The sequence below is a fragment of the Neolamprologus multifasciatus genome, chromosome 22, assembly GCF_963576455.1.
Source record: "Neolamprologus multifasciatus chromosome 22, fNeoMul1.2, whole genome shotgun sequence".
Classification (NCBI taxonomy): Eukaryota; Metazoa; Chordata; class Actinopteri; order Cichliformes; family Cichlidae; genus Neolamprologus; species Neolamprologus multifasciatus.
Genome location: NC_140459.1, coordinates 30,084,002 through 30,102,432, shown reverse-complemented (window position 1 = coordinate 30,102,432; position 18,431 = coordinate 30,084,002). Strand labels below are relative to the sequence as shown.

The following is an 18,431-nucleotide window of genomic DNA, read 5'->3' as shown; positions in this document are numbered from 1 at the left end:
CTAATTGAAGAAACACGCCCACGTTACCTGGTGATAGTCACAGTTTAACTGGGCAGCCGGTGCACAATATAACGCAATGTCAGCACATTTTTCTGCACAAGATAAGTAAATATAGTTTTTCCCCGAGCGCAGAGCTGCTGGAGCTTGTTTCCCCACAGAGCACTTTATAGGCGAACCCACTTCATCAGGGGCTGATGTCCAATCACCGGCACAGCTTTGAAACCTCAGCTGAGTTTTAGCTCTCAGTGGTTAAACGCTGGACTTAATTCACTCAGGTTTTGTCTGTCAGGTCACGTTTACTTCGCTGTTTTATTTACAACTGAGCAAATCGGTTTGGCTGAGGTTAAAGTTACGTTTCATAACTGCACAGTTTTACAGACGTTTAATGGTTCACTGAGCACATGTGTTAGACTGAACCATTCGCTTTTCTTTATCTGGTGTGTTTTGGATTTATCAGTGAATTTTGAGTTCAAATGTTTTAAAGAAAGAGAAGAGGAGGCGCATTTCCACCGAGAGGAGCAGAGTTTGCAACAGCATGTTCATCATGAAGACTGCAACCTGGACAGAAATATTATATCATCTGTTTTTTAATAGTTATTCAACTGTATTCTAAGCACCAGCTGTCTGTTAGAATTTTTAGAGTTTACTTAACTAAAAATAAATGAGGTTAACATATAATTTGTGATTTTTTCTCTTTTTTTTCCTTTTTTTTCCTTTTTCGGTCATGTTATGTTTAACTGTCAAAGGCTTGTTACAAACTATAAAACACATTGTTGCACATTGCTCATGAATAAGACTAAAGACAGGAAGGTGTCCTTTAAAACTAAACATGTTAATAGGACCTCCCTATTTATATCATAGGTATATAGCACGTGTATTTCAGTAATAACCTACTTATTTCAGTGTAGTGGTGAACAGTCACACAGCTCACTTGGGCGTTATATGTGATACTCCTTAACTATAATTTATCCAAGTTAACTTCAGTTCACCATTCAGACAGTTCTTTTGCAATGAAAAACATAAACACCCATGCTCCCGGTAGGTTTACGCTGTGCCAGCTGTTTACATTACAGCTGCTTATGCAGTAGCCATGGTAACCACGGACTCTGAGCGGCTGGATCGACGCAGGTCAGACAACAATTTTACATATATGATCTTAAGACAGGACATAGCCACTGTACGTGCTGGCCTCATATCAAATGTGAACGCAGACTGAGTCTATGTTTGACGTTTGCTTTATATCTAATCTTCCTCTCAAACATTTAAACAGCAGCGAGTCTGCAGCTGTGGGAACACAAACTCAAATTGCCGGAACAAGTTTGCTCGTTTCTTGCGTGTATTCATTTGGTGATTTATTAAATGTATAACTGTTATTCTAATCTGCTGCTGAGTCTCTTACGCTAATGAAAATGCAGAAAACACAGATCACAGACACCTGTTCAACCAATCACTTTCATTCCACTTAGGTGAACCGTCAGTTTGTCGCAGATCAGTGTTACAGTGTTGTGTTAGACTGCTATGTCACACTGATGACTGAACAAAAACCCAAAAATCAGCTGTTAATCGAATTTATTTGCTCTCTCTCTTCCTTAAACATGTTTTTAATGTTAGTTATAATTCAGAATTGGCGACTGAAACACATAGGACACATAAGAACATCAGGAAATAAAACCCCGATAAATATAACCTCAGTAAAAGAAGTCAGTGTCAGCGGGGGTTACTACAGCTGTGTACCGGGGCCTGCGCTTTGTCGGTGGTAATAACAGCTTGATTGCTTGCGAGGCGAAGGGGTCTATCCCACGCTTTGCCGTGAGACTGGGCAGACATCTCCGAAATCATCGAAGCACTTTTGCAAAGAGGCTGTATCTTGACAAACCGACCAGACACATGAAGATTAAACCACTACATTCTCGGCTAAAAAAATATTAAAACGGTATTTGGTGACACATACACAGGGTTTTGCAAAGTTCAGTTCTGTTACTTTCCACATGCCGGTTGTTGTGTGCTAAAAACAATGGCCACCAGGCCAAAGCAATGGTTTTGACTCGATCAGCGTTAACCCCGCCCCCTGAGTTTGATGGGTGAGGTTGACAGATAAAATTATTTCATGGTGAGACCTGAAGGAGTCAACTGTGCCAAAATGGATTAATTAAATACACCATTAAATAATTAATTAAATGTGTCAATAATTAATTAAATGTGTCATTAATTAAATATGTCAATAATTAAATGTGTCATTAATTAAATATGTCAATAATTAATTAATTACATGTGTCGTAAATATTTATGTAATTAATTATTTCCGATTTTAATTAATTATTGCCACATTTAATTAATTATTTAATGATGTATTTAATTAATTCATTATGGCAGTCCTGGCGTTCCATACTTCCGGGCCCAAAGTAGTCTGCATTTAATATGGCTTGTGTTGTTAAAATGTTTAATATTTTGTATCTTCTTCTATTTAATCTCAACAAGCCCTTAAAAACAGTCAGTGATCACTGTTGGCCTCTCTCGGCTTGTATTACCCCTAATCATTTTAGAGCTCAGTTTTTAAAACCTTCCGATGTAACTACAGCCCAGCCCATGCAGCAGTATGTTAATGACTAACCTCGTATTGTGGATGGATTATCTCAGTTGTTCTCCTGACTGAAGTTTGGTCTGTTTACAGCATCCTACCATGCGATTACATTTGTTCCTCACGTTAACTTTTATCGAGTGGAAAAAAGTTAATGTGTTTATATTATGCTCACCTAGCTGTGAAGCTAGTGGTCACGTAGCACATCATTATATACCAGCTAGCCAAACTTCAGTAACCTTACAAACGTCACTGCTGTTTAGTTTTCTGTCTTCATTTATGTCGGAAGTGATAACAGAGCTGTACGTTTGAATTTGTTTCCAAAATCCTTCAGTCAGGACATGCTATATTGCATTTAGATGGAAGCTAGCGAGCTAACTTTGCAGACAGTTTTTCAGCTCTCAGTGATGCCACAATGACCATTTGATTTAGGGACCTGCAGTGGAGTTTGAGCCCAGACAAGGCTAGTGACGTCAGACTTAAAGACCGATAGAGAGCATCTTAGTCTGCTAATAATAATTTTTTGGATAAAACTTTCCATTAAAGAGAAGTGTAACAATATACCATAAATACACAAACATATATGCACATATACTATTTTGCTAAACACGTTCATAGCAATAACACCGGATCCCTGAAATCATGGTAGATCAAAGTAGAGAGTTTACCAAAAAAATCGGAGCTGGCCTGATGGGCTCAGAGAAGGCTGTTTTGCTACACTCTTAAAAATTTGGTCACCTCTTGCTTTACAATATGAACTGGAAAAAGATGGCAGCAGTTCTGCAATTTATATTCTTAATAGTGATGGGATTTCCGGCTCTTTTTAGAGATCCGGCTCTTTCGGTTCGGCTCACTAAAAAGAGTGCTCTTTCGGCTCCGAACCGGCTCTTCAGGTTGTTTTGTTGCTTTAATTAATTTATTATTAACAATAATATCAAATTATGCACAAAAGGAATTACTAATGTAAAAAAAAAAGTGGCTTTATTTATATATGTTTATATATAAATATATACGGTGGCCCCAGAGACAAAACACGTACAAACTCCAAAACACATTTCTAGCATGAACTGAACTTCCAAAACAGAGTTACCTAGATCACCTAAATTACACAATTGAAAGCATGAAAGCATATGTGTATTTTTTGTGTGTTTATACACAAGCATTCCTATATAGTCAAATAATTAAAAAAAGAAAGTTCATTTACCTGTTATTACCACACTCCAAATCCGGTCGTTGGTACTTGCTGGCTTGTGTAGCCACTAGGTAACAAAAGTTCAACACTGCGCCCTAGCATCCTGGAGCACTTCTGTTGTGCTTGTGACTTGGTGTTCGCTCGCTCTGCGGTAGAGTATCACTTCCTGTTCCTGCTCAAACACAGTGGTGTTTCTGAGTAGCTTATTTGCTTAGCAATTTAATTAACAACTTTTAAATACATTCTTTTTTCAGAGTATAATCTTCACGTGCTTCATCCGAAGCACACTTTCTGTGTACTCACTACCTAATTTATAGCCAAAGTATTGTCTCTGTACTGTTTCGCTAGCTTGGCTTAGCTCGTAGCAGACTCGTTAGCACCATGGCTACTTCACCTGTCCCTCCTGCACTTTCTTGCTCATTGTGTCAGATGTTTAGTTACTCCTCGGCCTCCTTTAGCAGTAATGATATCTGTAACAAATGTAGCATATTTGCAGCTCTGGAGGCCAGGATTACTGAATTGGAGACTCGGCTTCGCACCCTTCATTCAACCGTAGCTAGCTAGGCTCCTGTAGCTGGTGCAGCCGAAGATAGCGTAGGCCCCGCTAGCTGTTCCCCAACAGACCCCAAGCAGCTGGGGAAAGAGGGAGGCTGGGTGACGGTGAGGAGGAAGCATAGTCCTAAACAGAAGCCCCAGGTACACCACCAACCCGTTCATGTGTCTAACCGTTTTTCCCCACTCGGCGACACACCCGCCGGGGGTCAGACTCTGGTAATTGGTGATTCTGTTCTCAGACATGTGAAGCTAGAGACACCAGCAACCATAGTCAATTGTCTTCCAGGGGTCAGAGCAGGCGACATTGAAGGAAATTTAAAACTGCTGGCTAAGGTTAAACGTAAATTCAGTAAAATCATAATTCACGTCGGCAGTAATGACACCCGGTTACGCCAATCGGAGGTCACTAAAATCAATATTGAATCGTTGTGCAATTTTGCCAAAACAATGTCGGACTCTGTAGTTTTCTCTGGTCCCCTCCCCAATCAGACCAGGAGTGACATGTTTAGCCGCATGTTCTCCTTAAATTGCTGGCTGTCTGAGTGGTGTCCCAGAAACGATGTGGGCTTCATAGATAATTGGCAAACCTTCTGGAGGAAACCTGGTCTTGTTAGGAGAGATGGCATCCATCCCACTTTGGATGGAGCAGCTCTCATTTCTAGAAATATGGACAAATTTATTAAACCCCCCAAAATATGACTATCCAGAGTTGGGACCAGGAAGCAGAGTTGCAGTCTTACACGCCTCTCTGCAGCTTCTCTCCTCCTGCTACCCCCCCCAAAAACCCATCTCCATAGAGACTGTGTCAGCTCCCAAAAAGACAAAAAACAAACTAAAAACCAGCAACAAACAACTTAAACATAAACAATTACAAAGAAAGAACAATACAGTATCCACATCTGAACCAAAGAGTAAAACAGTGAAATGTGGATTATTAAATATTAGGTCTCTCTCCTCCAGGTCTCTGTTAGTACATGACTTAATAATTGATGAACAAATTGATTTACTCTGCCTTACAGAAACCTGGTTGCAGCAGGATGATTATGTTAGTTTAAATGAATCAACACCCCCGAGTCATTCTAACTACCAGAAATCTCGAAGCACAGGCCGAGGGGGCGGTGTGGCAGCAATTTTTCACACCAGTCTATTAATTAATGAAAGACCAAGACAGACTTTTAATTCATTTGAAAGCCTGATGCTTAACATTGTCCACCCCAGCTGTGAAACTCAGAAACCAGTCTTACTTGTTATCATCTATCGTCCACCTGGGCCTTACACAGAGTTTCTGTCTGATTTCTCAGACTTTATATCTAATTTAGTTCTGAGCTCAGATAAAATAATTATTGTGGGAGATTTTAACATCCATGTAGATGCTAAAAATGACAGCCTCAACATGGCATTTAATCTGTTATTAGACTCAATTGGTTTCTCTCAAAATGTAAAAGAACCCACCCACCACTTTAATCACACTCTAGATCTTGTTTTAACATATGGCATAGAAACTGAACATTTAACAGTGTTTCCTGAAAACCCTCTCCTGTCTGATCATTTCCTGATAACATTTACATTTACAATAATTGATTACACAGCAGTGGAGAGTAGACTTTATCAAAGTAGATGTCTTTCTGAAAGCGCTGTAACTAAGTTTAAGAATATAATCCACCCATTGTTATCATCGTCAATGCCCTGTACCAACATAGAGCAGAGCAGCTATCTGAACGCTACCCCAACAGAGGTCGATTATCTTGTTAATAATTTCACCTCCTCACTACGTACGACTCTGGATACTGTACTGTCATCACAGCACAGAAACAGCTTTATTGAAGGTTACAAATGATCTTCTTATGGCCTCTGACAGTGGACTCATCTCTGTGCTTGTCCTTCTTGACCTTAGTGCAGCATTCGATACTGTTGACCATAATATCCTATTAGAGCGATTAGAACATGCTGTAGGTATTACAGGTATTGCACTGCAGTGGTTTGTATCATATCTATCTAATAGACTCCAATTTGTGCATGTAAATGGAGAGTCCTCTTCACACACTGAGGTTAATTATGGAGTTCCACAGGGTTCGGTGCTAGGACCAATTCTGTTTACATTATACATGCTTCCCCTAGGCAGCATCATTAGAAGACATAGCATACATTTTCACTGCTATGCAGATGACACCCAGCTCTATCTGTCCATGAAGCCAGATAACACACACCAATTAGTTAAACTGCAGGAATGTCTTAAAGACATAAAGACTTGGATGGCCACTAACTTTCTGCTTCTTAACTCAGATAAAACTGAGGTCATTGTACTCGGCGCTGAAAAGCTTAGAAATATGGTATCTAACCAGATTCTTACTCTGGATGGCATTACCTTGGCCTCCAGTAACACTGTGAGGAACCTTGGAGTCATTTTTGACCAGGATATGTCCTTCAACGCACATATTAAACAAATATGTAAGACTGCGTTCTTCCATTTGCGCAACATCTCTAAAATTAGAAATATCCTGTCTCAGAGTGACGCTGAAAAACTAGTTCATGCATTTATTACTTCCAGGCTAGACTACTGCAATTCATTATTATCAGGATGTCCAAAAAACTCACTGAAAAGCCTTCAGTTAATCCAAAATGCTGCAGCAAGAGTACTGACAGGGACTAGAAGGAGAGAGCATATTTCTCCTGTTTTGGCTTCCCTTCATTGGCTTCCTGTTAAATCCAGAATTGAATTCAAAATCCTGCTCCTCACATACAAGGTCTTAAATAATCAGGCCCCATCTTATCTTAATGACCTTGTAGTACCATATCACCCTATTAGAGCACTTCGCTCTCGCTCTGCAGGCCTACTTGTTGTTCCTAGAGTATTTAAAAGTAGAATGGGAGGGAGAGCCTTCAGTTTTCAGGCCCCTCTTCTGTGGAACCAGCTTCCAGTTTGGATTCAGGAGACAGACACTATCTCTACTTTTAAGATTAGGCTTAAAACCTTCCTTTTTGCTAAAGCATATAGTTAGGGCTGGACCAGGTGACCCTGAATCCTCCCTTAGTTATGCTGCAATAGATGTAGGCTGCCGGGGGATTCCCATGATGCATTGAGTTTTTCCTTTCCAGTCACCTTTCTCACTCACTATGTATTAACTGACCTCTCTGTATTGAATCGTATCTGTTATTAATCTCTGTCTCTCTTCCACAGCATGTCTTTATCCTGTCTTCCTTCTCTCACCCCAACCGGTCGCAGCAGATGGCCGCCCCTCCCTGAGCCTGGTTCTGCCGGAGGTTTCTTCCTGTTAAAAGGGAGTTTTTCCTTTCCACTGTCGCCAAAGTGCTTGCTCATAGGGGGTCATATGATTGTTGGGCTTTTCTCTGTATCTATGAAGCGCCTTGAGGCAACATTTGTTGTGATTTGGCGCTATATAAATAAAATTGAATTGAATTGAATTGAATTGTAGCTCCAGTGAAAACTAAGGTCTCTAATCAGAAGTACCTGACTCCGTGGTATAATTCTCAAACACGTACCCTAAAGCAGATGACTCGTAATCTGGAGAGGAAATGGCGTGTCACAAATTTAGAGGATCATCATTTAGCCTGGAGAAATAGTTTGTTGCTTTATAAGAAAGCCCTCCGCAAAGCCAGAACATCTTACTATTCATCACTGATTGAAGAAAATAAGAACAACCCCAGGTTTCTCTTCAGCACTGTAACCAGGCTGACAAAAAGTCAGAGCTCTTTTGAGCCAACCATCCCTTTAACGTTAACTAGTAATGACTTCATGAACTTCTTCACAAATAAAATTTTTATCATTAGAGAAAAAATTACCAATAATCATCCCACAGATGTAATATTATCTACAGCTACTCTTAGTACCATTGATGTTAAGTTAGACTCTTTTTCTCCAATTGATCTTTCTGAGTTAACTTCAATAATTACTTCCTCCAAACCATCAACGTGTCTTTTAGACCCCATTCCTACAAAACTGCTCAAAGAAGTCCTGCCATTAATTAATTCTTCGATCTTAAATATGATCAACCTATCTCTAATGATCAGCTATGTACCACAGGCCTGCTGGCTGTAGTTAAACCTTTACTCAAAAAGCCATCTCTAGACCCAGCAGTCTTAGCTAATTATAGGCTAATCTCCAACCTTCCTTTCATATCAAAAATCCTTGAAAGAGTAGTTGTCAAACAGCTAACAGATCATCTGCAGAGGAACGGTTTATTTGAAGAGTTTCAGTCAGGTTTCAGAGTTCATCACAGCACAGAAACAGCTTTAGTGAAGGTTACAAATGATCTTCTTATGGCCTCTGACAGTGGACTCATCTCTGTGCTTGTCCTGCTAGACCTTAGTGCACCATTCGATACCGTTGACCATAATATCCTATTAGAGCGATTAGAACATGCTGTAGGTATTACAGGTACTGCACTGCAGTGGTTTGTATCATATCTATCTAATAGACTCCAATTTGTGCATGTAAATGGAGAGTCCTCTTCACACACTGAGGTTAATTATGGAGTTCCACAGGGTTCAGTGCTAGGACCAATTCTGTTTACATTATACATGCTTCCCTTAGGCAGCATCATTAGAAGACATAGCATACATTTTCACTGCTATGCAGATGACACCCAGCTCTATCTGTCCATGAAACCAGATAAAACACACCAATTAGTTAAACTGCAGGAATGTCTTAAAGACATAAAAACCTGGATGGCCGCTAACTTTCTGCTTCTTAATTCAGATAAAACTGAGGTTATTGTACTCGGCGCTGAAAAGCTTAGAAATATGGTATCTAACCAGATTCTTACTCTGGATGGCATTACCTTGGCCTCCAGTAATGCTGTGAGGAACCTTGGAGTCATTTTTGACCAGGATATGTCCTTCAACACACATATTAAACAAATATGTAAGACTGCGTTCTTCCATTTGCGCAACATCTCTAAAATTAGAAATATCCTGTCTCAGAGTGACGCTGAAAAACTAGTTCATGCATTTATTACTTCCAGGCTGGACTACTGCAATTCATTATTATCAGGATGTCCAAAAAACTCACTGAAAAGCCTTCAGCTAATCCAAAATGCTGCAGCAAGAGTACTGACAGGGACTAGAAAGAGAGAGCATATTTCTCCTGTTTTGGCTTCCCTTCATTGGCTTCCTGTTAAATCCAGAATTGAATTCAAAATCCTGCTCCTCACATACAAGGTCTTAAATAATCAGGCCCCATCTTATCTTAATGACCTTGTAGTACCATATCACCCTATTAGAGCACTTCGCTCTCGCTCTGCAGGCCTACTTGTTGTTCCTAGAGTATTTAAAAGTAGAATGGGAGGGAGAGCCTTCAGTTTTCAGGCCCCTCTTCTGTGGAACCAGCTTCCAGTTTGGATTCGTGAGACAGACACTATCTCTACTTTTAAGATTAGGCTTAAAACTTTCCTTTTTGCTAAAGCATATAGTTAGGGCTGGACCAGGTGACCCTGAATCCTCCCTTAGTTATGCTGCAATAGACGTAGGCTGCCGGGGGATTCCCATGATGCATTGAGTTTTTCCTTTCCAGTCACCTTTCTCACTCACTATGATATAGACTTCTCTGCATTGAATCATATCTGTTATTAACCTCTGTCTCTCTTCCACAGTATGTCTTTTATCCTGTCTTCCCTCTCTCACCCCAACCGGTCGCAGCAGATGGCCGCCCCTCCCTGAGCCTGGTTCTGCCGGAGGTTTCTTCCTGTTAAAAGGGAGTTTTTCCTTCCCACTGTCGCCAAAGTGCTTGCTCATAGGGGGTCATATGATTGTTGGGTTTTTCTCTTTCTCTATGAAGCGCCTTGAGGCGACTTTTGTTGTGATTTGGCGCTATATAAATAAAACTGAATTGAATTGAATTGACAGCACGGTGGCACGGTGGTTAGCACTGTTGCCGCACAGAAAGAAGGTCCTGAGTTCAATTCCAACATCAGGCTGGGGTCTTTCTGTGTGGAGTTTGCATGTTCTCCCCGTGTTTGCGTGGGTTCCCTCCGGGTACTCCGGCTTCCTCCCACCGTCCAAAGACATGCAGCTTATGGGGATAGGTTAATTGGAAAATCCAAATTGTCACTAGGTGTGAATGTGCGAATGAATGTGAGTGCGAATGGTTGTCTGTCCCTGTGTGTTGGCCCTGCGACAGACTGGCGACCTGTCCAGGGTGTACCCCGCCTCTCGCCCTATGATAGCTGGGATAGGCTCCAGCGCCCCCCGCGACCCTGAAAAGGATAAGCGGAAGCGAATGGATGGATGGATGAATTGAATTGAATTGTTGTCTTTTGTACATGTTTTGAGTTTTTACGTGCTTCTGAGTTTTTACGTGTTTTGGAGTTTGTACGTGCTTTGGAGTTTGTACGTGTTTTTACGTGTTTTGTAGTTTTTACGTTTTTTGTGTTTGTACGTGCTTCAGAGTTCGTACGTGATTTGAAGTTTGTATGTGCTTTGTCTGTAGGGGCCACCGTAAATATACTTTTATTTACTCCACATAAAATGTAATAAATAAATCAGATAATACAAAAATCAACTATTCACATTTCAACTTTTAACTATTTAAATTTTCAGCTTTTTTCTTTTACAAATTTAAAGTGAAACAACACAAAACACAGCAAACCACAACACAATTAAATATAAATTATAATATGAAAACAAAAAGAAGATGCATATTCTCTGTCATATGGGCCTGCATGAATAAACTTTCTGAATCCTTTATCGTCGGCAACTGAAAATAGTTGTGGATTACTATACCTTTCTAATGTGACGTTGTTGTCACTGGCTCTCTTTCTCTGTCTGTCCCTCCTGCTCTGTTCCTGTGCTACTGAGTGTAACTACCGCCCCTCCCCCCTCTTCCCACCGTAAAGCGGAAAAAAAGTGAGAGAGAGAGAAAGAAAAAAAACAAAACATGGCTCGCGATAAGGAGCCGGCTCGCGTCGTTCATGTCAAAGAACCGGCTCTAAGAGCCATTTCGTTCGCAACCAACCCATCACTAATCAGAGTGTCTCGTTCACAAAACACAGTCATGGGTCATGGTTTCAGTTACACAGTCCTCTTTATAAAGGAGAAAGCCACCTGCTGTCGTTGAAAACCCTCACAGTCTCCTGGGTCCATTCTGTTTTTAACAATACCCAAGTGGGAAACATGGGAAAACTGATGCTGTACTTACACATCAGGTAACAAGGGAAGTGAAAACAGGAGGAAAACTAAACACAGCTGGACAGAATCAAGGTAAACAACACAAAAAAGGGGAAAAAAATCTACAGACAACACACAAGATCGTGTTATTAGCAAAGTGAAACAGGAAATGAATGGAAACGCTGAACAGGAGTGAATTTAACCCAGGGAAAGATAAAAAGAGACGCTGGGGGATCAAAATAAACTCTTATATAAATAGAAACTGGGACTAGGAACTACAGACACAAAAGGCTAATGAAATACATGAAGATAAAAATGCAAAAAAATAAACAACTTACTCATATAATTAAACAGAGAACACTTAAACATATATTTAAATATGATGAGCCATTGTTTATATACACTGTATGGTTATCTTTAAGTTATGAATTTAAATATGCTGTAAAAAATATCCAAAATGCATAAAGAAGTTAGAAGCTATTTTTGTTCTACTTTCTTTATATAAAGCCTTTAATGCAAATGTTTTCCCCCATCAGTGGCAGTCTGTTACAGCAGCTTTTTAAAAAAATATATATTAAAAATATCTATCTATCTATCTATATCTATACATATATATCCCTGTCTTGAATATTGAACCTCGAGCTGTGTTATACATTGATTTATTTGACGATGGAATTCTGAATCAATACACTCTCTGGATTCCTCCATCAGCTGACGCAATTATTTGGATGCAGACATTTGACCATTCACTGTAACCAATGACTGCTATGAATAATATGTGCATCTTTACAATCCCCTGAACCACTTACTGGACATGCAGCTGTACACTTTCTTTCTAACATCTGTTTGAGTTCTGAGGCCACAAGGATAGGTATAGAAACTCAACACAATAATACCTGCATTGAATTACCAGATTTTAAGTCATTTACATTTTAATTCATTTTATTCTGCTTTTCACTTTTTCCTATTTTCTATTTCACTGAGTGCTTTCCATCTTTGTAACTATTATCTTTACTTTCTTTACTGTATTCGTTTTATTGGGCTAGTTGTTTTTTAAATGCCTGGGCAGTTTGGTCATTTCCAAACCTTTGGGATAAATAAACCATATATAATATTATTTTAATGTTAGCCAAATGTTATTGGCACTGTTTCCTTTTTCACACTATTATCCCCAACTTATCACCTACCCATTTATACTAAAATGTAATTAATAATCAAAATGCCCCCAGTTATTATAATTAAAAGTGTATCCCCAGTCGTTGTAATGTAGGTGGTACTGGGTCCAACTGTTTGAATTTTTGGGGATTTTTTTTCCTACAAATTCCCGAGGATTTCAGAGTGTCAAAAAATTTGCTGACTGTTCAGTTCTGAGCGGTGTTAGAACGGCTTTCTCTGTAGACTCCAACCTCTGCTGGCACATCTGCCTCGGACTACTGAATTAATTTAGAGAGTGTAATTGAGCTCGGCAATTCGATCCAAATGTTTTCCTCTTTCCAGCCACTCAGTGAAAGTATGAGGTGAGATGTGTGAAGTGAGAGTCTGGCCTTCTTTCCGTGAGAAGTGCTGTTGTCTGAGCTGTTTAATTATGGCTGTTTGACAAGCAGCCGCACTCTACTTATGGCGTGGAGAATGCATGGGGGATGAGCAGAGTGGCACAGGAGGCAAGGAAGAAAGGAAGAAAGCCCAAAAAAAAAAAAAGATTACAGGGAAACAACTTCAAGATTTACGGAAGAGACGAAAGAGTGAGAGGTGGAGTGATATGAAAGTAGAGAGGCAAAGGAATGGAGTGGCTCTCCGCTCCAGCAAGCGATGCCTCGTTGCCATGGCAGCACCGTCTCTCCAGTCTCCGTGGGAACAACTGAATCCTGTTGCAGCTCGACTTTGACCCTGGGCGAGTTAGGGAGAGAATAAGAGGAGGAGGGGGGGAAAGGAGAAGAAAAGCAGTAACAGAACGGCGAGTTTAGCCCGGGGCATTTGGGCTGACCTGGAAAATGTTGGGCGTGTGCTTATTCTCTTTCCATCTTTCCTCTCTCTTTCTCTCTCTGTCTATTTCTCTTCCCTGTCTTTGTCTTTCCTCTCACACCTCTCCTCATCAGTAGACAGTTAGAAGGTGGATGTAAAGCCTTTAATCCTCATTCTCTTTCTCTGTGATCTTGTGTCTCCTTGCACATCCAAGTGTACTTGCACATGTAGACTTTTTATGTTTAAAACTGTCTTTAGCGGCATGCACACACACACATATGGTGCTGAAACACATGCCCACTCCAGCCTGCTTGTTTGTCCGTTTGTGGGTTTCTTCCTCGTTTGTTTGCGACCTGGCTCCAGCCCATTCACGACGCATAAGTAGCCCTATTAGCAGGCCAACTAGCCAGGAAAACAGATGATCTCTTCTGACAGAGGTCCTATTGTTATGATCAGCTGCAAACAATGCAGCTCTGTCTGTATGCCACAGTGGTCAATTCACCCCCCTGTTCAGTCGCTGGTCACTTCTTTATCAGCATGGACACGGGGGGAACAGGGAGGGTGCTCAGAGTCTATATTGTACATGCAGGATTTGTGGGACATAGTTGATTTACGAGAATGCTATGGGGAGGGTTATGGCACGTTCAAAGGATTGCTTTCATAGAACAGCAACAGTTTCATTACTGAGCGATTTACAGGTTGGTCTATGAAAACATAAAATTCAACTGATGTGACATTTCTTATCTGGTTTTTAGAACGGGGGGATAAATCAGATTCAATCTGATATCGACATTCTTTTTTTTCATCTCTTTTTTCTTTAATCTCATTGCAGATCTCAATGAGGTTCATTTGTTGTTTGAACTTGAGGTTTTATAGAAGTTTAAAAACACACTTGGCTGACAGAACAAGGAACTAGTGTTATTTTTAAAGCCTTTTTTCCTGGAAACCTGGCACCAGTAAAATCTGCAAAAACACTCAGCAATTATATTTTTGGTGTTTCAAAAGCAGTTGTGCATATTTCAGAACATCTTTCTCGTCTCGTGTTTTCAGTTATTCGGTGAGTCAATAATTGCTCATGGTGTGATAATATTTGATTATTAAACATATTTAACTATGAAGGACAAAGAAAATATTGATTGTAATTGTAAGACTTACCCAAGTCTAATCTTAAAGTCAGCGAAAATCAAATCCAATGTTTGGTTTTATTGTTTGTTTAGGATGATATCAAAATTTTATGTAGGCTATCTGTCAGCACTGATATCTCCAGGTGTTATGAATCTATTATTCAACAATGCTGCACTAACGTTACTGTTGCGATATCCGTTAGAATGGGTAAATAACTTAAAATAATTGAGAATCGCTTCAACTCAACCACAATTTTTGTGACTTTGTACAAGCACCTTATTGTCTTGTTGCCTTCAAAATGGTTGCTTCAAATACGGGGAGCAGGTTTGTGACCACTTGCAGTTAGCTGCCATCCTTAAAGCCACTTCAGTGTGTCCAGATGGTAATAAAATGACAGTAGGTTCGTGATTAAAAGGGGTAAGTAGACAATTACATGCAATCCGATTGAGATAAAATGCAATAAATTTGGATAAATAAGAAAAAATTGAAAATCTATTGCTATATACATATACAAAAAATTGCATTAGGGTAACTATATGTGTGTGAATGACTCGGGCTTTTAGTAAAAAGCACGTTGAGTGCTCAGAGTAGGAAAGCACTATATAAGTAGCGGTCCATTTACTAGAGGTTGGGGGGGGATCAGTCCAAATATTGACAGTACTGATACCAACACTGGTACTGGTGTTGGTACTAGTGCGATAGGATGAATACTTTGTTTCTGTTCACTAAGCTCAGAATGTAACACACTGAATCAGGTTAAATAATTTTTGTTAAACAGAAAAACATGCACTATGAAAAATGTCTGAACCTTCTTGTGTTGACTGCCACGTCGAGCTAGATCCTCACAACTTTAGAAATTCCTTCTCAAATAGTCACGCAGTGGCTGCAGGATGGCAGTGTCAGTACAAATGAACAACCTTGCTTTTATATAGGAATATAACCAGAATCACCATCTGAGTCAGGTTCCCTACTGCAAAGATATGCGTCGCTCATCAGCTCAGACTGATGCAGATTGATTGCAATGTGTTGGCAATCTGTCTGCATTTAAAAATTACATCACACGAACAGATTGTGTGATGTGACTGTTACACTGCCATATTGCAGCAATATTATGGTTAGTTAAAATAGTAGAAAACTCCAGACTTCTGCATTGCTTTTGGATTAAAAACAAGTAACAATAAAATAAAGCAACAGGCAAACATCATCATTCAGCATTTTACTTTTCAAAGCATGTTGCATTGGATCATGGGAAAGTTTCTCTTTTAAAACAATAGTAACCATTAATATTTTCATGGCTGTGTGAAGTCAGCTCTGATTTTTCTATTCATATGTATATGTAAATCTTATCCAGGGGTTCATATGTTGAAAACCAAGTGCTTGACATGTTTGTTACTGTTTTTTAAAGGATACAAATTAATAGCATGAGCAAATTTCAGTGTTAAAATATTAGGGTCAGGCTTGTTGTCACAACATCAATGTTCCTGGATACAGGAGAGTTGGCAAGATAGCACGAGAGACCGAGATTATACGTCTGACAGGATCCTAAAGCTGACAAAAGGCTCTGAAATACTGGATCTGTTTCTGGCCTGTGCAGGCAGATTAAAAGGAATTATGAATTCCAAGCACAGAGATAATAGACTGGTAGCTTACGCTGATGAAGAAGGCTCTTTTAAACTTTCAATTTAAAGAGCAGCAACTTGGTAAAGTTAATGGTAAAAAAACACAGTTTCATATTCATATTGCCGTTTGCATTCAAATTCTAATTACAAATCTTAAGACAAGTAAACATTATAAAATCTTGTGCATGACAGCATGCAAGTTGTGCAAGTTTTGTCTATAAGCATTCATTGTAATCTGGGTGTGTTTTCCTCTCTGTGCTGTCGCTGCATGTGTGAACTCTCTGTGCTATATGGGTGAAGTCACATCCATTGAATTCATTGTGTCTTTATGCGTGAAATCATCCTGTTAAGATGTCACCCAGCCACATATCAGGGCACATGTTTATCCACCGTCTTATACCTGTGTGAGATTAAACCCTGATGGTTAATCTTAATTCCCGGTAATCTGAGACCATTCTGCAGCTCATGTGACGTCAGGATTTAATACTGTGCCGATAAATGGCACCAGGCCACTAATAGATTACCTTATTCTCTCATGTCAAATGAAATCCCACAAGTACATAGGCTTTGCTTTTCTCTTAGTCAGCCTGTGTCTCACTGAGTCAGGCTGATAAAAAAAAATGCCAGTATTGACATTTTTTAATGTAACAGTAACACCCATTTATGAGACAGGAAAAAGCAATGTTTTTACATGAACAGTGTTGCAGTATTTCATTTCTATGTAACAGTATCATTAGGCAACAAGCGGTTTAGAAAGTAGTGATTATTAATAATTAGTATTATATTACAAATTTATTAATGAGAGGTAGAAAGGGCTACAGAGAACGTCTATGTCTGCAGAGAATACAGTCAGAAAGCCAAGAATACTCACGTGGTTGTAAGCAGCTGGAAGTTGCTGTAAATAATCGCTAAAGCCACAGTAAAACACAGCGAGACACTAGTGACCCCCTAGTAACCACTAGTTGCTAGAGAAAAATGGGTATTCCAGGATCAGTTAGCAAGTAGTTGTAGGAGGTTGCTTGCTGTTGCTAGGTGAAACTGGTAGCAAAGAAGTATACGGCACTGCAACAATCCGGTCTTTAAGTGATGACGTGATGAATTGGGCTTCCGGGCCCAAACTACTCTGCGTTTAATAAGGCTGTTGTGTTTTTAACATGTTTTGTATCTTCTTCTATTTAATCTCAACAAGCCCTTAAAAACAGTCAGTGATCACTGTTGGCCTCTCTCAGTTTTTATTACCGCTAATCATTTTAAAGCTCAGTTTTTAAAACCTTACGATGTAACCACAGCTCAGCCCATGCAGCAGTATATTAACGACTAACCTCGTATTGTGGATGGATTATCTCAGTTGTTCTCCCGACTGAAGTTCGGTCTGTTTATAGCATCCTGCCATGCGATTGCATTTGTCCCGAACCTTTGGAAACCCTCACATGAACTTTTATCGAGTGGAAAAATGTTAGTGTTCATCGTCCAGCTTCACTGTTTATATTATGCTAACATAGCTGTGTCACTAGCGATCACGTAGCACATTGTTATATACCAGCTAGCCAAACTTCAGTAACACTACAAAAGTCACTGCTGATCACTTTCCTGTCTTCATTTATGTTGGAAATGATAGTTGAGCTGTACGTCTTAATTTGTCTCAGAAATCTCTCAGTCAGAACACGGTATATTATATTTAGATGGAAACTAACAACCTAACTCCCTGCTAGCTTCTAACTCTGTTAGATTTCATAAATTCTGTTTTCATGGATGCCTTGGTGGTAAAATTCATTGTTACACCTGGCAGAGCAACAACACTGATCATTTTATTACAGATGAAAGGATTTAGACAGTTTTTAACTCTCTGGTCATGAAATGCTAAGTTAAACTAGAATTAGAAAGACAGAAGCATGTAATTTGTGCTTTTTTCTGTGATCACATTTGCTGCCAAACACCTCTGAAGTGATCTTGGAATTAAAAATATTAAACACTAGAACATGCCAAACCACCTATATGCGCTCATAATGTGAATCTAACCCAACTCTAAAAGTAAAAATCTGTATCATTTTGCTCAACTTAAATAAAGTTCAAATAAAGTTACAAGTATATGTGTTTTAACTTGTTTAACTTGATAACTTATAGTTTAAAAATACGTTTTGTGTTCCTTCCATTCAACGGAATAAATCCAAACTAAATCTGCATGCTGTGTGTGCATGCTGGGAGAGATGTTACGTTTTAAATGTCGTGCCTGTCTCATCTATGGATCAGCTGCAAAGAAGGTATTTGAAGTATGAAC

The 18,431-nt window shown here is 39.5% G+C and overlaps 1 long non-coding RNA gene across 1 annotated transcript; it reads left to right on the top strand.

The window, feature by feature from the left end:
- The first annotated feature begins 1,530 nt into the window (after positions 1 to 1,530).
- LOC146493717 (uncharacterized) lies at positions 1,531 to 13,161 on the top strand. Its single transcript, XR_014871806.1, has 2 exons — positions 1,531 to 1,700; positions 10,975 to 13,161. It is a non-coding gene; the product is annotated as an uncharacterized LOC146493717 (long non-coding RNA).
- The last annotated feature ends 5,270 nt before the right edge of the window (positions 13,162 to 18,431 follow it).